Raw genomic sequence first — 23,288 nt, 5'->3', positions numbered from 1 at the left:
AGGCTTCAGTGGTATCTGCCCTAGCAACACAGCGAGACCTAGATTTCAGTAACCTGCAGTGGATTAGGCTTCCGTGGTATCTGGCCTAGTAAGACAGCGAGACCCTTACATAATAGGATCCTCTAGTTAGCAAGTGGTACGATGAATGTAAATCACAAATCACAGGCAACTTTATTTTACTTTCCTGGAATGCAGAGACACAGAATTAAATTCCGAGGCGTGTAACATTTGACTTAAGAAAAGAAGATAGGAAACATCTGGATGTTTTTGCAGTATTTTACTGGACCCGAAAAGAAAGAGAATAGAAAGAGCAATTGTAGTATTTCTCATAGTAGTGATGCCATCAGAAGTCATTATATGACAGGGTAACTTTATTTTACATAGTGTTCTCTGAGAAGCTTTATTCAATTAGATTATTTAAAAATGCCTGAAGCAAGCAGGCAAATGTGATTACCCACATTTTGCACCTAAAGACACCCACACCACTGGGCTACAGCGGAGGGATGTGGAGCCAGTGGCAACAGGCTCAGCTTTTCTGATGTGAGTTTGCTCCCCTTTACTTCGTACATGTATCCCATTGCTAGGGAGCAGAATATCAATATAGAGCGTTGGGAGAGTTCACATCACTTAGAACACAGGAGCATCCATTTTGCTTGGAATTCAACCAAAACAAGTAGGACTCTTTCTTCAAAGGAATCAGTCAACATGTCCTTTCAACATTCCCATTACGTGAAGTAAGCTTACCTATTTTTCTGAATAGCAAGGGCTGTGTGAGACTGTAGAAAGAGCCCTGATGACTAGGGAGTTTCAATGATGCATTAAGTTCTCCTTGTGTTTTGCTCTAAGATGTTTCATAATGCGTGAAGCATGTGCGTGAAATATGAGAAAAGTGTATTCCTTGTAATATCTTACTGCATATTTTGAGATTTTTACTTTAATTTTCTATGAAAACATGGAAGAAGTAGGCTTGCTTTATGGGGAGAAATGAGCCTCTGTGAAGCTATTTCCCTTTTTAGATCAAGTTTACATGACTAATGGATTCTTAAATGGATTGGATTATATTGGCTCATGTTCCCAGGCTACTCATATTTGCCTCAATTTGAACTGGAGTCTGCATAATAATCCCTTATACTTATAAAAATGTTTTTGCTTCCATGACATGACCCAAATGTCACAGTGACCTAATTGCAGAGAAGAGAGGATCTGGGACTCAGAGAAGGTATCTGATATCTTTTTACACTTAAGAAGAGCTCTTTCCGTTGTATGTGGTTCTTCCCAGTGTGAAGCAATCCAAGGCATTCGATCTGAGAGAGATCCTGATGACTTATTGCAGATTGACTCTCTTACCATTTTTGAGCACTAGGAAAATCTTGAGGAACGATGGAAGCAAGTTAAGAGAAAAACCTCAAATCATCTCCATATAAAAGCAGTAACAATAATTATTCTTTTATTAGTACCTAGCATGCAACAGGTATTATAGTCATTGTCTTCATTTTATAGAATAGAAAACTGTCTTGCCTCATGTTAAAAAGGTGGGAAAAGCAGGAATAGAGTCTTTATGCCTGAATACAAAGTCAGATGCTCATTAATCCCTGAGCTATACAGCCTTCTTAAAGAAATGATGCAGCCATTTGAATGATTGCAAAGCACAGCCTTGAATCATGCTGAATTTTCAACTCACAGTCACGTTAGTGATTTCAGAAAGCTGTCACATTCATTTTCATGCATTTCTTTGCTTAGTTTTTTTTCTTCATCTAGATCATTCCGTTATTATTTTTCTGTCATTCTGAATGGATGTTGGCCATTTTGTTATGGCTTTTTGGTGGGCTTTTCGTTACCATTGGCAGGAAAACCATTGCAAAAATGGCTACAATTTAACCTTGCTCACATGTGTATTTTAGTTGCTAACCAAGCTCTATTGAAAATACTTACACGTCACAGAAGTGCATGCTAGTTGTTACTATCTTTTTCTCATGCTTCTGAATACTCAGGCTTCTGTGGGGCTCTAGCTGTGCTCCAGCCCTGTGTCCTGTGTTCATGGCAGTCTGCTGTGTTTCTTTATGTAAAGTCAGGTCACTGCTGCAATTCAGTAATGCATATCATCCTCTGTCCAGACCAAGAAAGGAAGCTGCCTAAATGCAGCCTGACGAGTAGCTCTCCCTGCACAGAGAGGCAGGTGGTGCAGGAAGGCTGACCTCTGACCCAGCTCAGATTCCCCTTAGGTGGCTTCCTTGGACCAGAGGTAGAGGGCAGGTGGATAAAGTACCGTGCTTTCAAGGAGAAGCATCATGTTGGAGACCTAGATGTTGGTGAATGGAACTATTGCATAGTTTACCAATCATAATGAAACCAATTAATTGACTGATTCATGATGTTTCAAAAAATATTTATGGTAACACAAATAGTTCTCCCAACCCCTGAAGCCTACAGGGCAGATAGCTCTTATGTTAGGGAAGGTTTCCCTACATTTGTTTGTTCTTCTGGTTGGAGCTATGGAGCCTCCAAACCCAATAATAATCACACTTAGCACTGACTCGTGTTTCATGGCAAAGCGGCCAAGCCTCTCTACATGAGTATTTTCCATTCGATGGTTTTGTCTGAAAGAGCTCTACAGAAACACTGGTAATTTACAAAACACCGTTTGAGACAGAGGATATGACAGATGATATTTTGTTCGCTGAATACTTGATATTCCAATCTTACAAGAAGAAAATTTGAAAATGCTTACCAAGATACACACATTTTACTTATGATATAGATATCAAAATTTGAGATTCTAACACAAAGGAAAATAAAATAATTAATATAGGATAATATATACCATATATGTATCGTTATGTTGAACATCAATTTGGCGATACTATTTCTAGAAGTCAATTGGGGAATTTTATTTCAGTTGGGAAGTTTTATTTTCTCTATGGACCTTGCAGAATAATGATGTAAAATGAAACAAATTTGAGAGGCCTATTTCCATATCAAGTAAATGGACACACATTCTCTCTTGAGCATGAGGTATGTTGTCCAATATAATTGCTAAATCATATGAGTAAGTTTTTGATGGTGTGTTTAGTTTTTGTTAATTGTAAAATATCAAATAAAAACTAGTTAGTATTGTAATAATAATTATTATTTCTTCTGTCATAAAAAGTGAATATGTCTTCATTGGGAGCGGAAGGGCTCCAGTGCAGGGGAAGGGCTCATGATCCACCTGCTGCTGTTGCTTTTCAATGTAATCACAGCAAGTGACATGCAAGTGCTGCTGTTTTTCTGAGCTGTTGTTCCAGGGATTCTATATCTTCCAAGCTATTTATTCCTCACCAGCCATGAAACATCGTTCATATATATATTCATTTTGCAAATGAAGAAATCAAGTCATAGTTGCAGTACAAATTACAGGCCTTGGAATCAGAAACCCAGTTCCAAATCTTGTTCTCACCACTTAATCTGAACTTTCTTTAGTAAACAATGTCAGTAACTTCTCTTACCCATAAAGCAGGAAAACTAATAGTGCATAATTCCATGGTGAGGGTGAAATGAAATGATAATATTTCTGCTTTAAGGAATACTAACCAGTGTGTAGCTACTGTTCTCAGACTATGAGTCATGCTTGCATTTGTACTTTGCTGTATGATTATAGTTTTTCCATCTAAACGTTTACTAATTTGTTCATACTTTTGGCCCCTTGTCTAAAGATGCTATTTCCTTGTACTGGCGCTTAACCCCAGGTGTGTGACAAGTGGCCTGACACATGATTTATCAGGAAAGTGTTTACGCATATATGTGAGTGTGTCTCTGGATTTATGACTATATAATAATATTAATATATATGTATTTAATATATACTAAAATTAAACCAAAATTGTTGCTGAGTTGAAATCTAAGTTTGGATTCCCTGAGCCCTCTGGTAATCAGAATGTCAAGAAAAGAAAACAATGTTATATTGCTCAAAGGGAACTTTCTTTGGCACTTATTGAAGCAACATTAAACTATGTAGCAGGCCAAGCTCAAATTTATACTTTTATAATCTTGCTTAGGTCTATTTCATCAAGCTTTTCTAGAATAAATCAGAGGTGTTCTGTGAGAAAATCATTAGAAAGAATGGTTTTTCTATTGTTATACATTTTAAAACATTTGTTCAAGAGAAATCATGGTGATAGGATATATTGAGAATATATAAATCTCATTTGTTATATAAATTATACAATTTCATGAAGAGGCTTCAGACTTAGTTCTGTGATACGCGTGTTCAGTTAAATGCATCCTCCTGAATTGATTACATTGCAATTCATATATAAAAAGTGCTGGTCACTGGGATGCTGACTGAACATTATTATAATGATGCATAATACCTCAGTGTAAAATTTAAGTTTTTAACTCTATCGTAATGCTAGGGTAGACAGATTAAAATACAGTGTTTGAGCAGATAACATCTGTGGCTGATTGTTCTAATGTTCTTTGCTAAAACTGTATCATATCACTAACTATTTTCAGTTTTCACCAAATGATCCCGTAGTTATAAGCTCCTTGCATTTACATATCACTTCTGATGATGTATTTCTAATCATATTGAGAGTACCTATTCAGTGTGATAGCTGAATTATATTAATTTGACTACAAACAAAATTATGCAATTTAAAGTATTGATGGTGATAGCATTATCTTTTAATAAATCTGCCCTGTAATCCAATTGATTGTATGCATGTGATTAAATTGTTTGCTTTAATTCAGAAATTGTATTTTGATTATATGAGCAAGCTCAAAATGTGGAAAATTAAAAATTCACGTTGAAAAGTAAACCATATTGGCTCTGACAAAGCAATGGTGTCTGGCATGCTGCCTGAGACTGGGTCACTTGGACGTGCCCTTTGGGCCTCCTTCCTAGAGAAGGTGTGTTTCGCTTCCACTTCTATGAAAACACTTTCTGTGCTGTTCCAGAGACATGAGGTAGGTTTCCACCTAGGTAATTTTTTCATTGGATACAGATTTTTTAATCTTAGTATATAGAAAATGTGAGCATGAAGAAAACAATACCTACGTTAATATATAACTTGATTAGCCCTGGCACATACTGGTGGGAAAATCTTCATATTTTTTTTACTGACCACAAATCTAGGTTAAAATCATATTCATACAGAAGCAGTCATGTTTATATATGGTTATAGTGTATATATGTGTGCATATTTATGTATGCATCATATGTATTTATGTTTATATACAGATACATGCAGACATGCATATACACATAATAAAGCTGTGTATACCTGGTCTAATTCTTTATATATGTCCGTAAACCCTAACATGCTTTGACCCACAGGGAACTTCTGAGCCCTCTTCTCATATCTGTTTGGTGCAGTTTTCTTTACTGTTAAGTGGTAGCTGTCCCTTATGAGCAGTTCACTTTCCTGCAGTAGATGGGAGTGATTATTATACCCCAAACCGCAGAGGGCATGTGATTGTGTCTGAGACCCCCATACAGCTTGCTTCCTGTATACCGTCAATTGTCAAGTCTCCCCGTCCTGGCTCTGCGGCCTCTTTCCATCTTTTCCTACTCCCTAATCCCCATTCTCAGTCTTAGTTGAGTCCTCAACAGCCTCCTACTTGATTGATTTGCATCTAGAGATCCCTTCTGTGTAGAAGTGTGTGTCCCGCTCTCTGATGAGCCTTCACCAGTGGGAACTGTAGGGCCATGCGGTCGGGGACATATGTTCACACAGCTGGCCTAGTTCCTCCACTCTGCTTGACACCCAGAAGGATCTAGATGAACACCTGTGATGAATGAAAATGAGAAAGAAACCGTGATTTGGCCAGGCATGGTGGCTCACACCTGTAATCTCAACATTTCGGGAGCCTGAGGAGGGAGGATCACTTGAGGTCAGGAATTCAAGACCAGCGTGGCCAACATGGCAAACAGTTCCCTCTCCGCTAGCCCATCATGACCTCCTCCCCCACCCCCCCACCACCACCATGTATTAAAGATTCAAAAGTTACCTGGGCATGGTGATGCATGCCTGTAGTCCCAGCTACTGGGGAGGCTGAGGCAGGAGAATTGCTTGAACCCAGGAGGCAGAGGTTGCAGTGAGCCAAGATCACACTACTGCACTCCAGTCTAGGCAACAGAGCGAGACTCCATCTCAAACAAACAACAACAAAAAAAGAAGCTGTGATTTAGTGACTAATCTGCGCCAAAGCATGCAAAGCCTCAGACAAACTTGAAGCCTAGTCCTCTGTGATCAGCCTCCTCCACATTCTGCCCAGCTCTGCTCCCTAAAACCAGTCCTGCTGTGTTTATCTGTGCACCTCGTGAGCCTCTGCACCTGCTTTCCTTAATTGCATGACGTTTTCCCCCTTTGTATTGCTTGAATGCCCTTCTCATTGTTCCATATCCAAATATTAATCATCTTTCAAGGTGTGGTTCAAAGGCTATTTCCTAGAAAGCCTAGATGAGATCATAGCCAGTTAACACAAAGCAATCCCATTCTTCTCTAAAACAACCGCAGTCCTTCTTGGGAGCCAACGTTTAGTCATTGATTACTTGAATCATTTATAATATAGATTACTAATATCTATAAAATGTGTCTATAATATAAACCCCTTTAAAAAAGATTTAAAGCTTTCCTTTCTTTCTTTCTTTTTTTTTTGATGGAGTTTTACGCTTGTTGCCCAGGCTGGATTGCAATGGCAGGGTCTAGGCTCACTGCAACTTCCACCTCCCAGGCTCAAGTGATTCTTATGCCTCATCCTTCCAGGTAGCTGTAATTACAGGCACCTGCCACCATGCCCAGCTAATTTTTGTATTTTGAGTAGAGATAGGGTTTCACCATGTTGCCCAGGTTGGTCTTGAACTCCTGACCTCATGTGATCCTCCTGCCTCAGCCTTCCAAAGTGCTGGGATTACAGGCTGAGCCACCAGGCCCAGCTTCTTTATTAATGTATTGCAGTACAGTATCCCTGCACAGCCATGTGCATACAAGCTGGCCGCATCCACAGGGGAGCTATGATACCACACCTTTTGCCTAACTCAGAAGGCTGAACGGGGAAGGACACAAATGCAGATTGGTTGGAAGCCAAGTCAAATAAATTGTTAATTGTGGTTTCATCAAATGAGGAAACCACAAAGCTTTGTTCTAACATGTTCAATTCTATTGATCTGCAGACATTCATTATGAAACGCTCCAGCTCTTTGAGATATTGACCTAGATGTCATTGATTGAGTCAGACCTGTCATTTCAAAATTTAGGTCACCCAGCGGGATACTACATAATTTCCTCCAGTCAAGTTATAATTTAGAAGGAAATTTAAACTAATTCTATATAATTAATAAATTTTGAAAATGGAAAAATGATTTATTCATGAAATGTACAGATCCATCAGTCTCTACAATAAACAGACATAATGCAAAATTCTTCGTTTATTCAACCAAATACATAGTTTTATGACTGTATAGTCTTTATCAGTTAAATATGATCTAGCATTATCTAACAAATGATTGAGTCCCCAGTATTATAATTTTGGGGTACCTTACTACAATAAGCTAAAGTTAATAAAGACACATTTTGACATTTTAGAACATTTCTTGTCAGTGATCTCAATGCTAGGACAAAAGTACTGAAATCGTGTATCACAGGATTTATCTGCATAAGCTGGGGTTTTCTTTCATGTTCACCTGTATACACCAAGTCTCCTAGTAGTATACAGCACCTGAAGACCCTTGATCAATACTGGTTAAAATAATGCTTTATTATTTGCCTAATTAACACATTGAATAAAAAATCATTATTCTGTATGGGGTGTGATGGTTCATGCTGGTAATTCCACCACTTTGGGAGGCTGAGGTGGGCAGATCACTTGAGGTTAGGAGTTTGAGACCAGCCTGGCCAATGTGGTGAAACCCTGATTCTACTAAAAATACAAAAAATTAGCCAGGCCTGTTGGTGCCTGCCTGTATCCCCAGCCACTTGGGAGGCTGAGGCAGGAGAATCGTTTTAACCTGGGAGGCGGAGGTTGCAGTGAGCTGAGATCATGCCATTCACCCCAGCCTGGGTTACAAAAATAAAACTCCACCCCAACCAATACCTCCCCACCAAAAATCATTACTATGAAGATGGAAGAAATCTGATTTTCTCGCAGTTTTCACTGAATTCATTATATATTCCAAGAAATAGGCTGAGGCTACCATATATGGGATTGAAGGTTTTGTCTGAAATTATTTTCTAAAGGTTGTTGCCATCAAAACTGTATGTCACTTTCTCATTATAATATAATGATGAAGTTCAAAAAGGGTCTTAATCAATTATACAACCATTATTGATTAATTATGAATTGCTGATTCCTATTTAAATATTGAATCAAAAATGCATAATTACAAACATTTAAGAAATTTAGCCAGAGTACATTGACCTACTTGTAAATATTCTCCAATGGAAAACAGACACAAAACCTGAGAATACTATTCTGTATTCTAGAATTACTGTCTTGTGTCTGATGAAATTCAGTGACAACCCTAGACATTCTCAAGCAAGAGTACAATTACTTCAAAGTGCATTTTCCAAAAGTCTGTGTGTCAGTGGTTTATCTATCCTGTTTCTATCTTGAATTACTGAGGATTCTTGAATCTCTTAATAGTGTGCCGTTCTCTCTTGCAACGTGTAAATTGAAGTTATTACGACTCTGGAGACCCTTTTAGAAACATGGCAAGGATGTTTGCCAGAGATTTGAACTTTGATGAACACGTTTCTCTAGGGCTTCTGGGAAGAGCTAACACATTCACTGGTGTTTGCTCCTTATGCTTAGGATAAAAAGCAAATCAGACGGTTTCTGATACTTATTTTTAGATATGTTCTGTTGTATCTAGGAAGAATACAGAAAACAAGGCATAATGGTAGGCTGAGTTCCATAAAATTAAACGTTTAAGATGGGGTTGGTGGCAGTCTTATGTCCTTCTAATTTATTTTTTTTTCAGAATCTTAGCAAATTTTATTTCACTGCCCTGGCTCTGTGGGAAGACCGATATGTTTATTTTTTAACAGAAAGATTATTACTAGCATATCATGTTTGATTTTTCTAAGCACATTTTCTTCTTGAATATATTCCTAAACTCAAAGCATGATTTCATTTAGTGTATACATTAGTCACTGAAGCTTTTGTCAGTGACTTAGTGAGAGCTTAACAGATTTTTGGAAATAGTTTTTCTCAACTATGTAAATCATGCATAAATATCTATATCTGCTAGAGAGATCTTAAAAATGGGTTTGTATTTTGTTTCTTGTGGAATCCAATGTTGGTGTGGGTTTTGACAGGTAAATAAGGACATGGCTATTTTTGCGTGTGGAGTTGTTTATTCTTACAATTTTGTCAAGAAATGCATGGTTTAGTGTTGCTCTAAACTGATATAAGGAACATTACCTGCTTCTCAAGGGTATAATAAAACATGGTGATAACATGTCAATGACAATAGCTTCTCTATGAAAATTGGAGTATTAGAAATGCGTTTTCCTCCGTAACAGCATCTACTAAAATGAACAAGAGCACAAATGCAAGGTCTCTCTTTTCCACTTGTTTTATGAAGAAAGGCCGTTTCTTTTCATGGTATTTCTTTTACACATTTCTTTCATATTTATTTGCCTAATAGGTTAAAGTATAGAAAGCGAATTAAGAATCTTTGTTTCAGTGATCTGTGGAATTACTGTATATAATTATTTTGAGGAAGCCTGCTTGGATTTACTTTTTCTAGTAATATATAATATTTGACATATTCATGGGGTAAATGTGATATTTTGTTGCAAGCACAGAATGTATAATAATCAAATTGGGGTGTTTGGGATATCCATCAACTTAAGTAGTTATTATTTCTATGTGTTAGGAACATTTCAAGTATTCTCTTCTACCTACTTTGAAATACACAAAGTCACTCTACCATGCTATAGAGCAGAAGAATTTATACCTTCTATCTAAGTGAATGCTTCTACCAGAAAGACTGCAAGCAGCCGCAATCCCAAACTGGAAGAAAAACCCCCACCTCCCTGACAAACTTAGATCTGTTCATCTATAAAATACAGACTCCGACTGGTTGTGTCTCACTTAGAGACGTAGGAAAGGCAGTGAACAGACAGCTGTGTTTATCTCGTTGGTGCACGTGGAGCAGCCAGTGAGCTTCACAGAAGGACATAATTGGTTGTGTTCTCATTCCCAAGACTCCTGTCCAGCTGCGTAGGAATTTTTGATGATGTCAAAGCCAAAGTTGTATAAATGACAGGACCTTGCCTTTTCTTGGACTCGACTGCTGCTGTAATAGGACGCTTCTACTTTGTTTCATTTATTAATTAAAAAAACTAGCATGTATTTCCATGACTTATTCCAGTGTGCCTATCAGAAAATTCTATACAGAGAAACAGTCAGTTCATTAGGGAACAGTTCTATGATTTGAGGCAGCTGTGGCACTGATTTCACCGTCTTATGGAAGAAAAAAAAAATCACGTCCTTTCCTATGTCTATGCAAAACTTGGTATTTTAAACCCTATTCCTAAAATAAACTGAACATTTGAAAGAGACTGAAAGATTTAAAGGAAGCAAAAAAATGAATCAGTATAATTTTTTTTCTTATTTCTGTGACTCAGTGAGCCAATAGAAATCATTTCAACTTAAAAAGAAGTCCACTTATGAGGGCCCCATCAAAATTTTGAAGCAACTGTGTTATAAGACATTTTAATTATTGCCAAAGGATGAGCATCACATATTTACTTTTCCATGTCAGTATTGGCAAATACCTCTTGTTACTGTGGCAGCAATATATTGTCACCAATCCCCTAAGTTTAACAAAATTACATTATCTGAAGTTGTATTCTTCTGGAACAAAAATAATCAAACATCAACAATTCTGTATGATTCAACATAATACATTATTTAAAAAAATTATTTATAATGGTTAAAAATACAGGGGCCAATACTCAAGTTAGTTTGAAAGAAGGCATTTCTCTATCAGAGTCAGTATTCCCAATTAATATTAGGTTTTACATTCCTAATTTAAGCAGATGAACTTGAAATTGAATGTTCTTCAGTTCTCTTTTTCAACCTTGTGATTCACCATTTTCCAGGCATGAGAAGAGGAGAAGTTAATGAAGCAGTGATTGTTGATGCCACCGGAGTCTTATTTTTCTCACTTTATCTTGTATGTGTTGCCATAAAATTGCGTTTCATTTATAGAACACGTTTCTCTGACATGGTCGAATCACTTTCCTGACAGAATCTGATTAATCATTTAAGTGTGATGCCCATTTCACTGGATAGAATAGTACAGAAAATGAAACTCATAGAACCAATACCCCTTTACTTTCTTGCCTTTAGTATCATAACATTTTATCCCACTCTAAAATCTCATATTTCAGGAGAGGTAGCCGTTAATTTTATCTGATTCAGACAAAAGGCTCTTACAATTTTCTTATAAATCATTTGATCTCTTTGAGCTAATTTATAAAGTTCTCATCTTCATTCTTTATATAATATATTATATTGGTGATATGCAAGGCATTTTCTTCAACCTTTTCAATTATTTGAGAGTAAATATATTGGTACATATGAATTATGAAAATTCCCAGATGACTGAATCTCATTGTCTCACTGGAATATTATAAAGTTGCTATTAAATTTTCTATGTAATGCAAAATTATTATCTGCGTATTTTCCTTAAACCTCTATTGGGAAGAAGCAATTATCTATATCTACAATATAATATATTGATATAGATATATAGATATTTTACTAAGTGTTAGACAGTTACCAAAAAATAACATCAAACACGACTTAGGTAGTACTAACAGGGAAAGCAAGGAAATACTTGCTTGGTTTCCCTCCCTAGTGAGTTTGAAGGTACAATCAAGTTGTCAGTGGCAATGGATTAAAATACCAAAAGTCAAAAACAAAAATGGTAAGCTGTTCATTTACAAAAGAAAAATAAGTTAAGGAGCATATTAAATTTGACAATGAGAAGAGCAATTTGAATTTTATGAAATAAATTGTTTCTTATAAATGAAAAATCTGAAAATTCTTTTAATACACTACAGGGAATGGATGTGAGCTAATATTAGTTCTTGAAGTTCATATTAAATGTTTTAAAATTATATAAATTGGTAAGCTTAACTAAGGTTTTGTGTTTGTAAAGGCTAAGGAAATAGTTATTAAATGAGCTAACTTTAACTGGTATTTTTATATGTTTATATTGAGCTAACCCTCATTCTAAGCACTTGGTACATATTAATTGATTTGACATTTGCAGCAAGATTGTAAGGGAAATACTGTTATTGCCTCATTTGCAGAAGAAGAAACAGACAGGTGAGGAAACTGAGTTAGGTTTGCACACTTGGTAGGTGTCTGGATGTGGATTTGAATGGCACTGTTCAATATGGCAGACAATTGTCCCATGTAGCTGAGTTTTAGATATGCAAGTAGTCCACAATGATATGTACAAGAAGCAAACAATACACATCCGGTTTCAAAAATTTAGTGTAAAAATAGTATGAAGTATCTCATTAATTTCATACCAATTACATGTTATAATGACAAATATTTTGGATATGCTAGAGGAAATGCTATTAAATTCTATTTTAGATTCTTTTTTTTAATATGACCCCTACAAAGGTTAAAATTACATATGTGGCTAGCATATTATTTATACTACAGAACACAGCCTTACTATTTGGTCTAGCTATAGGGACTAAAGCTTGTGGTCTAGGCTTTTAAACCTAAGACCTCTTTACTGAAGAGCAGAACTTAGTTTGAGATTCTTATTCATGTCTAGTGTCGATCCCCTAGAAGTCTCTCATTAGTTTATACTTACAGTATTCTTAGATTACAGGTGACATTTAGAAATTTATCCTACACTCTTTACTGCTTAGAATGTTGTGTATTACGTGGGAGATTTTGGAAGCAATTCTTTCATCCCATGGTAACACACTGGAAACTCTTGCTATAGATGTGTAATATTATTAATACATACAACATATTTAGTAATTTTCTCATTGTCCTTCATTTTTTCCTAATTCCTAAAAACTCTATCTTTGCTTCAAAAGAATAATACCTACAAATTGAGGTCATAGCAAGATGTGTATTTGTCATGAATAGATGTAACAGTTGTCCCTGAATTAATAGCTGTGGCACCTTTTATCGGTAATAAGGTCCATCTGTTTAGCTGAGTTTGAGTCTGCAGCCATGGCAGTAAAGCTGCACTCTCAGACTGGAAAGTAATACCTTTAGAAAGAAGACTCAGTAAGAGCAAGAGTAAAATGTCCTCCAACTTTATAAACAAGATTTTCTGGATCTCTTATGTTCTTGAAGAATGATTCTATCCCTGACCCAAAATAATCCACTTCAGTTGTTTGTAAACACACAGAGAGAATATCAGACTCAAACTTGTTGGGGGGACATGGAGAGGGAACTTTTAAATCGTGGAAGCACTATCACTTTACGATATGCCTCTTGGCCTGGGGAATACGAAAAGCGATACCAAGGTTCTAAATAAGTTTGTGCTTTAATGTGTTTTCCCATTAGGCAATCTGCCTGAGTGATCATATTCAAGTGAGAGCAGGTTTAAAATCAATGTGTTCTAAACGCTTGAAACCAATTGGCCAAAGGCTGTTTGTGAGATTGCTGGCTGCGTTCTTTTTAATTTTTAGGTGAAACCATTAGTGTCACATCCACTTTGATAAGTGTGCAGAAACATATTAAGTTGTATCACTGAAAGCCTTTTTCCACCACAAGGGATCCCAGAGGATGTGCTTTATTCACTATGATTATTATTTGAGAGTACAGAAACAAGCTTCAGTAAGTTATATGAGCTTAATTTTTTAGATCATGTGTCTGCCTTTTTCCTTTGAATTTCAGAATTTAGCGGAAGGGTGTATAATCCAGAGAGTGCCCTACCAATGTTTCTGGCAGGAAGGGGTGATGGAAAGACAGACACTTCCTTATCTTAAGAACAAATATGTAGCACCGTTTTTACAGCCAGCAGCTGTAGTAAACACTCTGATCATTGTTCGTAATGCAGCATCTCTGTGCCACTGCTGGCAGACTGGTGCTGGCAGGTAAACCGATCTTCTGCTGCCCTCTGTGACTCCACGCCACCTGAATCGTGGTGGTGGATTCCTCATTTGTGTAGCACCCAGGAAACTAAATTGCGAGTGAGAATGCTAATAAGGACATGGAGCCCATGTGAGTATTATTTACAAAAGTGAACCAGATGTGCTATCCATAGGCGAGAGCAACGGGATACACAACAAATTTGCATTCCACTGTTAGGGAAGTTTTTCCAAGTGAACTCCTACCGAGGGTGGGATTTATTGAATTTAGAAAGGCACTAGAAAGAGAACTTGTGCTTCCCCTCATGGAGACCTTTGAAGATAGACTCCTTCTCTTACTACTAATGTTGACAAGAATAACATAATTTGCTATTATTATTAATATTATAGCTGTCTTCTATGGATCCATTATTTTATGTCAGATATAGAGCTGGTGTTTTAAATATATTCTATGATCTGATTCTTTTTTTTTTATTGTACTTGAGGTTCTAGGGTACATGTGCAGATCATGCAGGATTGTTGCACAGGTACACACATGGCAATGTGGTTTGCTGCCTCCTTCCCCCCGTCACCTACATCTGGCATTTCTCCCCATGTTATCCCTCCCTAACCTCCCCACGCCCCCGCTGTCCTTCCCTTGGCACCCCCCAACAGACCCCAGTGTGTGATGCTCCCCTCCCTGTGTCCCTGTATTCTCATTGTTCAACACCCGCCTATGAATGAGAACACGTGGTGTTTGATTTTCTGTACTTGTGTCAGTTTGCTGAGAATGATGGTTTCCAGATTCATCCATGTCCCTACAAAGGACACGAACTCATCATTTTTTATGGCTGCATAGTATTCCATGGTGTATATATGCCACATTTTTCTTGTCCAGTCTATCATCAGTGGGCATTTAGGTTGGTTCCAGGTCTTTCCTATTGTAAACAGTGCCACTATGAACATATGTGTGTATGTGTCTTTATAATAGAGCAATTTATAATTCTTTCACTACATACCCAGTAATGGGATTGCTGGGCCAAATGGAATTTCTATTTCTAGGTCCTTGAGGGATGATACACTGTCTTCCACAATGGTTGAACTAGTTTACACTCCCACCAACAATGTAAAAGTGTTCTTATTTCTCCACATTCTCTCTAGCATTTGTTGTCTCCAGATTTTTTAGTGATCGCCATTCTAACTGGCATGAGGTGGTATCTCAATGTGGTTTTGATTTGCATTTTTCTAATAATCAGTGATGATGGGCATTTTTTCATAGGTTTGTTGGCCTCATATATGCCTTCTTTTGAAAAATATCTGTTCATATCCTATGTCCACTTTTCGATGTTTTTTTTTTTTTTTCTTGTAAATCTGTTTTAGTTCTTTGCGGATTCTGGATATTAGCCCTTTGTCAGATGGGTAGATTGCAAAAAATTTTTCCCTTTCTGTTGGTTGCTGATTCACTCTAATGATTGTTTCTTTTGCTGTGCAGAAGCTGTGGAGTTTGATTGGTCCCATTTGTCTATTTTGGCTTTTGTTGCCAATGCTTTTGGTGTTTTCATCATAAACTCCTTGCCTATGCCTATATCCTGAATGGCTTTGCCTAGGTTTTTTTCCTAGGGTTTTTATTGTGTTAGGTCTTATCTTTAAGTCTTTAATCCATCTGGAATTAATTTTAGTGTAAGGTGTCGGGAAGGGGTCCAGTTTCTGCTTTTTGCACACTGCTAGCCAGTTTTCCCAACACCATTGATGAAACAGGGAATCCTTTCCCCATTGCTTGTTTTTGTCAGGCTTCTCAAATATCAGATGGTTGTAGAGGTACGATGTTGCCTCCGAGGCCTCTGTTCCATTCCATTGGTCTATATGTCTGTTTTGTTATTAGTACCTTGTTGTTTCAATTACTGTGGCCTTGTACTATAGTTTGAAGTCCGGTAGTGTGATGCCTCCAGCTTTGTTCTTTTTGCTTAGGATTGTCTTGGCTATGTGGGCACTCTTTTGGTTCCAAATAGAGGTTTAAGTTGGTTTTTTCCAGATCTGTGAAGAAGGTCACTGGTAGCTTGATGGGGATAGCATTAAATCTATAAATTAGTTTTGGCAGTATGGCGATTTTCACAATATTGCTTCTTCCTAACCATGAACACGGAATGTTTCCCCATCTGTTTGTGTCCTCTCTCGTTTCCTTGAGCAGTGGTTTGTAGTTCTCCTTGAAGAGTTCCTTTATATCCTTTGTTAGTTGTATTCCTAGGTGTTTTGTTCACTTTGTAGCAATTGTGAATGGGAGTTCACTCATGATTTTGCTCTCTGTCTGTTGTTGGTGTATAGAAATGCTTGTGATTTCTACACATTGATTTTGTATCCTGAGACTTTGCTGAAGTTGCTAATCATTTAAAGAGATTTTGGGCTGAGATAATAGGATCTTCTAAATATACAATCATGTCGTCTGCAGTAGCGACAATTTGTTGACTTCCTCCTTTCCTAATTAAATACCCTTTATTTCTTTTTCTTGCCTGATTGCTCTGGCTAGAACTTCCAATAGTGTATTGAATAGGAGTGGTGAGAGAGGGCATCCTTGTCTAGTGTCAGATTTCAAAGAGAATGCTTCCAGTTTTTGCCTATTCAGTATGATATTGTCTGTGGGTTTGTCATAAATAGCTTTTATTATTTTGAGATATGTTCCTTTGATACCTAGTTTATTGAGAGTTTTTAGCATAAAGGGCTGTTGAATTTTGTCAAAGGCCTTCGCTGCATTTATTGAGATAATTATGTGGTTTTTGTCTTTGGTTCTGTTTATGTGGTGGATTACATTTATAGACTTGCATATGTTGAACCAGCCTTGCATCCCCAGGATGAGGCCTACTTAATAGTGACGGATAAGCTTTTTGATGTACTGTTCCAATCAGTTTGCCAGTATTTTATTGAAGATTTTTGCATCCATGTTCATCATGGATATTGGCCTGAAGTTTTCTTTTTTTGTTGAGTCTCTGACAGGTTTTGGTATCAGGATGATGTTGGTCTCATAAAATAAGTTGGGAAGGATTCCCTCACTTTGTATTGTTTGGAATAGTTTCAGAAGGAATGGTACCAGCTCCTCTTTGTACATCTGGTAGAATTTGGCTGTGAACCCATCTGGACCTGGGCTCTTTTTGGTTGGTAGGCTATTAATTGCTTCTTCAACTTCAGCCCTTGTTATTGGTCTGTTGAAGGTTTCAGCTTCTTCCTGGTTTAGGCTTGGGAGGGTGCAAGTGTCCAGGAATTTATCCACTTCTTCCAGGTTTACTGGTTTATATGCTTAGAGTTGTTTTTAGTATTCTCTAAAGGTAGTTTGTATTTCTGTGGAATTTGTGGTGATATCTCCTTTATCGTTTTTTATTGTGTCTGTTTGATTCTTCTCTCTTTACTTTTTTATTAATCTGGGTAGTGGTCTATTTTGATGATCTTTTAAAAAAATCCAGCTCCTGGATTTATTGATTTTTTTGAAGGGCTTTTTGTTTCTCTGTCTCCTTCAGTTCTGCTCTGATCTTAGTTATTTCTTGTCTTCTGCTAGCTTTTGAGTTTTTTTAAATCTTGCTCCTCTATCTCTTTCAATTTTGATGATAGAGTGTGAATTTTAGACCTTTCCTCACTTCTCTGGTGGGCATTTATTGCTAAAAATTTCCCTCTAGACACTGCGTTAAATATGTCCCAGAGATTCTTGTACATTGTGTCTTCATTCTCATTGGTTTCAAGGAACATCTTTATTTCTTCCTCCATTTCATTGTTTATCCAGTCGACATTCAGGAGCAGGTAGTTCAGTTTCCTTGAACTTGTGTGGTTCTGAGTTAGTTTCTTAATTCTGAGCTCTAATTTGATTGCCCTGTGGTCTGAGAGACTGATTTTTATGATTTCCATTCTTTTGCATTTGCTGAGGAGTGATTTACTTCCAATTATGTGGTCAATTGTAAAGTAGGTGCAATGCAGTGCTGAGAAGAATGTATATTCTGTGGATTTGGGGTGGAGAGTTCTGTAAATGTCTAGGTTTACTTGGTCCAGATCTGGGTTCAATTCCTGGATATCCTTGTCAATTATCTGTCTCATTGATTTGTTTAATACTAACAGTGGAGTGTTAAAGTCTCCCATTATTATTGTGTGGGAGTCTAAGTCTCTTTGTAGGTCGTTAAGCACTTACTTTATATACCTGGGTGCTCCTGTATTGGGTGCATATATATTTAGGATTGTTAGCTCTTCTTGATGCATTGATCCTTTTACCATTATGTAATGCCCTTCTTTGTCTCTTTTGATCTTTGTTGGTTTAAAGTTCATTTTATCAGAGATTAAGATCGCAACTCCTGCTTTTTTTTTGCTCTCCATTTGTTTGGTAAATCTTCGTCCATCCCATTATTTTGAGCCTATGTGTGTCTTTGCATGTGAGATGGATTTCCTGAATACAGCACACTGATGGGTCTTGACTTTTTATCCAATTTGCTAGTCTGTGTCTTTTAACTGGGGCATTTAGTCCATTTACATTTAAGGTTAGTATTGTTATGTGTGAATTTGATCCTGCCACTTTGATGCTAGCTGGATGTTTTGCCAGTTAGCTGACAGATTTTCTTCATTGTGTTGATGGTCGTTACCATTTGGTATGTTTTTGGAGTGGCTGGTACTGGTTGTTCCATTCCTTGTTTAGTGCTTCTTTCAGAGCTCTTGTAAGGCAGGCCTCGTTGTACCGAAATCTCTCAGCAATTGCTCGTCCATAAGGGATTGTATTTCTCCTTCACTTATGAAGCTTAGTTTGGCTGGATATGAAATTCTGGATTGAAAGTTCTTTTCTTTAAGGATGTTGAATATTGGCCACCACTCTCTTCTGGCTTGTATAGGGTTTTTGTGGAGAAATCCACTGTGAGTCTGATGCGCTTACCTTTATGGGTAACCCAGTCTTTCTCTCTGGCTACCCTTACATTTTTTTCTTCATTTCAACCCTGGTGAATCTGACTATTACGTGTCTTGGGGTTGCTCTTCTTGAGGAATATCTTTCTGGTGGTCTCTGAATTTCCTGGACTTGAATCGTGGCCTGCCTTGTTAGGTTGGGGAAGTTCTCCTGGATAATATCCTGAAGAATGTTTTTCAGCTTGGATTCATTCTCTGTGTTGCATTCAGGTACACCTATCAAACATAGATTAGGTCTTTTCTCATAATCTCATGTATCATGGAGGCTTTGTTCATTCCTTTTCATTCTTTTTTCTCTGTTCTTTCCTTCTTGTTTTATTTAATTGAGCTGATCTTCAATCTCTGATATCCTTTCTTCTGTTTGGTTGATTTTGCTATTGAAAGTTGTATATGCTTCATGACGTTCTCATGCTGTTTTTCAGGTCCATCAAGTAGTTTATATTCTTCTCTAGGCTGTTTATTCTAGTTAGCATCTCATCTAACCTTTTTTCTAGTTTCTTAGTTTCTTTGCATTGGGTTAGCATATGTTCTTTTAGCTCTGAGAAGTTTATTACCCACCTTCTGAAGCCTGTTTCTGTCAATTCATCAGACTCATTCTCCATCCATCTTTGATCCCTAGCTGGTGAGGAGCTGTGATCCCTTGGAGGAGGAGAGGTGTTCTAGTTTTTGGTGTTTTCAACATTTTTGTGCTTGTATATTCCCATCTTAGTGGCTTTATCTCTCTGTGGTCTTTGTAGTTGGTGAGTTTCAGATGGGGTCTCTGAGTGGATGTCTTTTTTGTTGATGATGAAGTTATTTCTTTCTGTTTTACAATTTTCCTTCTGACAGTCAGACCCCTCTGCTCTAGGACTGCTGGAGGTCCACTCCAGACCCTGCTTGCTGGGGGATCACCCATGGGGGCTGCAGGACAGTAAGGGTTGCTGCCAGTTTCTTCTTCTGTTATCTTACTCCCAGAAGGATACCCACCAGATGTTGGCCTGAGCTCTCCTTTATGAGGTGTCCCTTGGATATACTGGGCTCGAGGAGCTGCTTGAGGAGACAGTCTGTTTCTTATAGGAGCTCAAGTGCTGTGCTGGGAGCTCCATTGTTCCATGCAGAGCTGCTGGGCAGGTACCTTTATGTCTGCTGCAGCAGAACTCATAACTGCCTTTTTTCCAGCTGCTCTGACCTAGGAAGGTTGGCTTTATTTATAAGTTCCTGACATGCTGCTGCCTTTTTTCAGACTTGCCCTGGCCCACATGGAGTAGTCTAGTCACAGTCTCCCAATAGAGGTGTGCTGAGCTGCCACAGGCTCTGCCCAGCTGCTGTGGGAACTGCCTGGGTATTTGCGAACTGCCTTGGTAGTGGCGGATGCCCTTCCCCCCACTGAGCTGGACCATCCTGGGTCCTGCTGCACTTGCTGCGAACCTTTCAATTCAGAGCATTTCAGATTGCTTGTTTTGTGGGGGTGGTACCCACCTAGCCAGATCGCCTGGCTCAGCCCTTCCCTTTCAGTTGAATGGGCAGCTCTGTCTCCCAGGCATTACAGGCACCAGTTGAAACAGCCACCCCGATTTGTGTGATTTTTGTGCGCCAATCTGCAGCACCAGCCGTGCTGAAAGCTCATGGTGCATTTTGTCCTGAGAATCTCCTGGTCTGTGGGCAGTGAAAATTTATTTGGAAATGCATTGAGCCCTCTTCCTCTGTGTTGTTCTTGCTGGGAACTGTACTCCGGAGCTGTTCCTATTCAGCCATCTTGGATCCTCCCCTCTTGATTCTTAACATAATAAAACTGCAGGTAGAATTTTTATTCAATTTAACGTGAGAAAATATCTATATGTATATATGAACTATATAGTAGTTCATGTCGTATATATGTATATTGTTCATATGTATTTTTTTAGGATTATTAGTGTCACTGACTACTATTACTGCAAAAATGCTGAGTAACAAGCCATTCCAAAGCTCAGGGCCACAGAACAATAAACAGGAACTGGTCTCCGCCTCTCAGGTTTGTCTGGGGTTTGGGTGACTCAGGCTGGGCTGGGCTCAGCTTGGCTGTAAGACAAGGTTTCGGCTCAAGTGTGCACCATGAGTCTTTCATTTCTGTGAGAATATTTGGCTGCGTGGAGCACATTTCCCTCTTGGCAGTGAGGGAAGCTCAGGAGAGGGCTACCCTGAATATCTAGGTTTTGAGTTGGTGCTGCCATCCTACCCTTGGAAATTAGCCAAGTCATGTTACATGGTCATGACCAAAGTTAACGTGGCTGGGAAATTTGGTGTACTTCTGTGGGAGAAGCTGCATAACTCCATGCTGAGTGGTGGAGAGGCATATGGGAACGAAAGGCTGAGAACAATAGTGCTATCCGCTTTGATCACAGACTTAAATTACTTGAGTTGTCTTCTGTATTTCCCACTAACTTTCTGTGAGACTGTATTATGTCTGTGATTAAAAAGAAGAAAAGTATTAATTCTGTTCATATTTTAAGATAAGTCTATTTTGAGATTTTGAGGTCATCGAGATAACATTTGAAGTTAGTCTTTGTGTGTGGTTCTTTTGAAAATTCAAAATGCCACAGAGAATTAAACATAAATAATAGCATAAGAGAGCAGGCATGCATCTCTGCTTGCTCTTGCTCATTCAGCTCCTAGGAAGGGTAAGATCATCTTTCAGGCTGCAGGTTTATTATTTTTATGACACCCTCATCTTTCACTGCTTCCTTCAAATTCTTAGCTTGAGAATTTAAGGTTATTACATGATGAGATTTTTGTGATCAAATGGGTGGTTTTAAATGAAGCTTATTGTTCAATGAATGGGCTTAACAAAGTACACTCTGTGTCGAACTCACAGGCACTAGGATCACAGTGTAAAGTCTTCTTTTCTTTGTATGGCTTCAGGATGATTTTAATTACTATTTCTGGATGAGAAGAGAAAATTAATTATCTTTTTAAAAAATATGATGTTTATCTTCAAGTTTTCTCTCTTTGTTATTATTCCAGTGTCGGGGAAAGAGCCCGAAATTGAATGTAAGCTAATTGGATGGCCCGAGCATGGCAGGGGAGACAGGGATGGCACTGACATCAACCAGGGGCCTTTCATGGCAAATAACTTTGCTTCATCCAGAGGCTGTAGGTGAGACACAAAGTTCAAGACTGCAACACAAAAAACTGACAGAGCCAACCCCACATCTAGGGTGGAACAAGGCCAGGCTGGGACGTGGTGGGATGTGGCTCAGGTGACTGAGCACACGCATGCTGCTTGATCCTCAGTAAGCTGAAGGTTTGAAATTGCACCAGGAGAGTTGCTGGTTGTCTATAGCGCAGCTGAGTACTTCAAGTGCAATTGAGTTATCACTTCCTAGAAACTTTTGAAAGTTAGGTCATTGAATATTTTTGTTGGGTTATTTTCAAAATTAGAGATCATAAGTCCATATGACACAAACTCTGAGTTTCTCTCATTTCACTGTCCGTTTCATGGGAGGACCCAGACAATTCTTTCCTTGAGCATTTAGTTGGTGTGAGAAAGAAAAGCCCTTGGTGTTTTAAAAAACCACCTAGCAAAGCCTCGGGTTTACTGCTCTGAGGTCCACAAGCCACTGCACTTTAGTCACCACGGCTGGCTAAGTTCAGGATAGCTGATATGACAGTATCGGCACTGCATCCTACAGTGAGCTTGCACTCCCGAGTTTTCCATGCCCCGGACCACATTTCATCCCTAGGTGTTCTCCTTGAGTCATCCTGTGTTCATCAGTGAAATATCACAGGGTCTGAAATTTGAACGAATTATAATGTGATTCCTAATGAGGCCTGTTCTCTCATCTGCATGCAAACTATTTTATTTTAAAATAATTTATGTTTTTAAAGATGGTTCCCAAGCATTAAATAAGGTAATTTATGTAGCACTTCCTAGGATTGGCTCAGTGTCTTCCTGTCAATTTCACATCTGAAGTGAGAGAGAAAGGTTGAGTGATGAGCTGAGAGACTGTGGCCGAGTGACAAGGCAGGGTGGTGGTGATGAGGTGAGGGAGTGTGGCCGAGTGACAGTGCAGGCTGGTGGCGATGAGGTGAGGGACTGTGGCCGAGTGACAAGGCAGGGCGGTGGTGACGAGGTGAGGGAGTGTGGCCGAGTGACAGTGCAGGGCGGTGGTGATGAGGTGAGGGAGTGTGGCCGAGTGACAGTGCAGGCTGGTGGTGACGAGGTGAGGGAATGTGGCCAAGTGACAGTGCAGGGCGGTGGTGATGAGGTGAGGGAGTGTGGCCGAGTGACAGTGCAGGGTGGTTGTGATGAGGTCAGGGAGTGTGGCCGAGTGACAGTGCAGGGCGGTGGTGATGAGGTGAGGG

General features: G+C 38.6%; 1 protein-coding gene and 1 long non-coding RNA gene across 3 annotated transcripts in view; both read left to right on the top strand.

The window, feature by feature from the left end:
- Positions 1 to 23,288, top strand: part of CSMD1 (CUB and Sushi multiple domains 1) — a 2,101,842-nt gene that overhangs the window by 172,143 nt on the left and 1,906,411 nt on the right. The gene's annotated exons all lie outside the window — the stretch shown is intronic.
- LOC116538064 overlaps positions 20,475 to 23,288 on the top strand; it is a 3,878-nt gene continuing 1,064 nt past the window's right edge. Inside the window, exon 1 of the long non-coding RNA XR_004263485.1 lies at positions 20,475 to 23,281. This is a non-coding gene — a long non-coding RNA (uncharacterized LOC116538064). The remainder of the gene's footprint in view (positions 23,282 to 23,288) is intronic.

The sequence above is a fragment of the Sapajus apella genome, unplaced genomic scaffold, assembly GCF_009761245.1.
Source record: "Sapajus apella isolate SASKATOON/1434 unplaced genomic scaffold, GSC_monkey_1.0 scaffold116, whole genome shotgun sequence".
NCBI lineage: Eukaryota > Metazoa > Chordata > Mammalia > Primates > Cebidae > Sapajus > Sapajus apella.
Note: the sequence above shows the minus strand (reverse complement) of the source record. Positions and strands in the feature narration are given on the sequence as shown.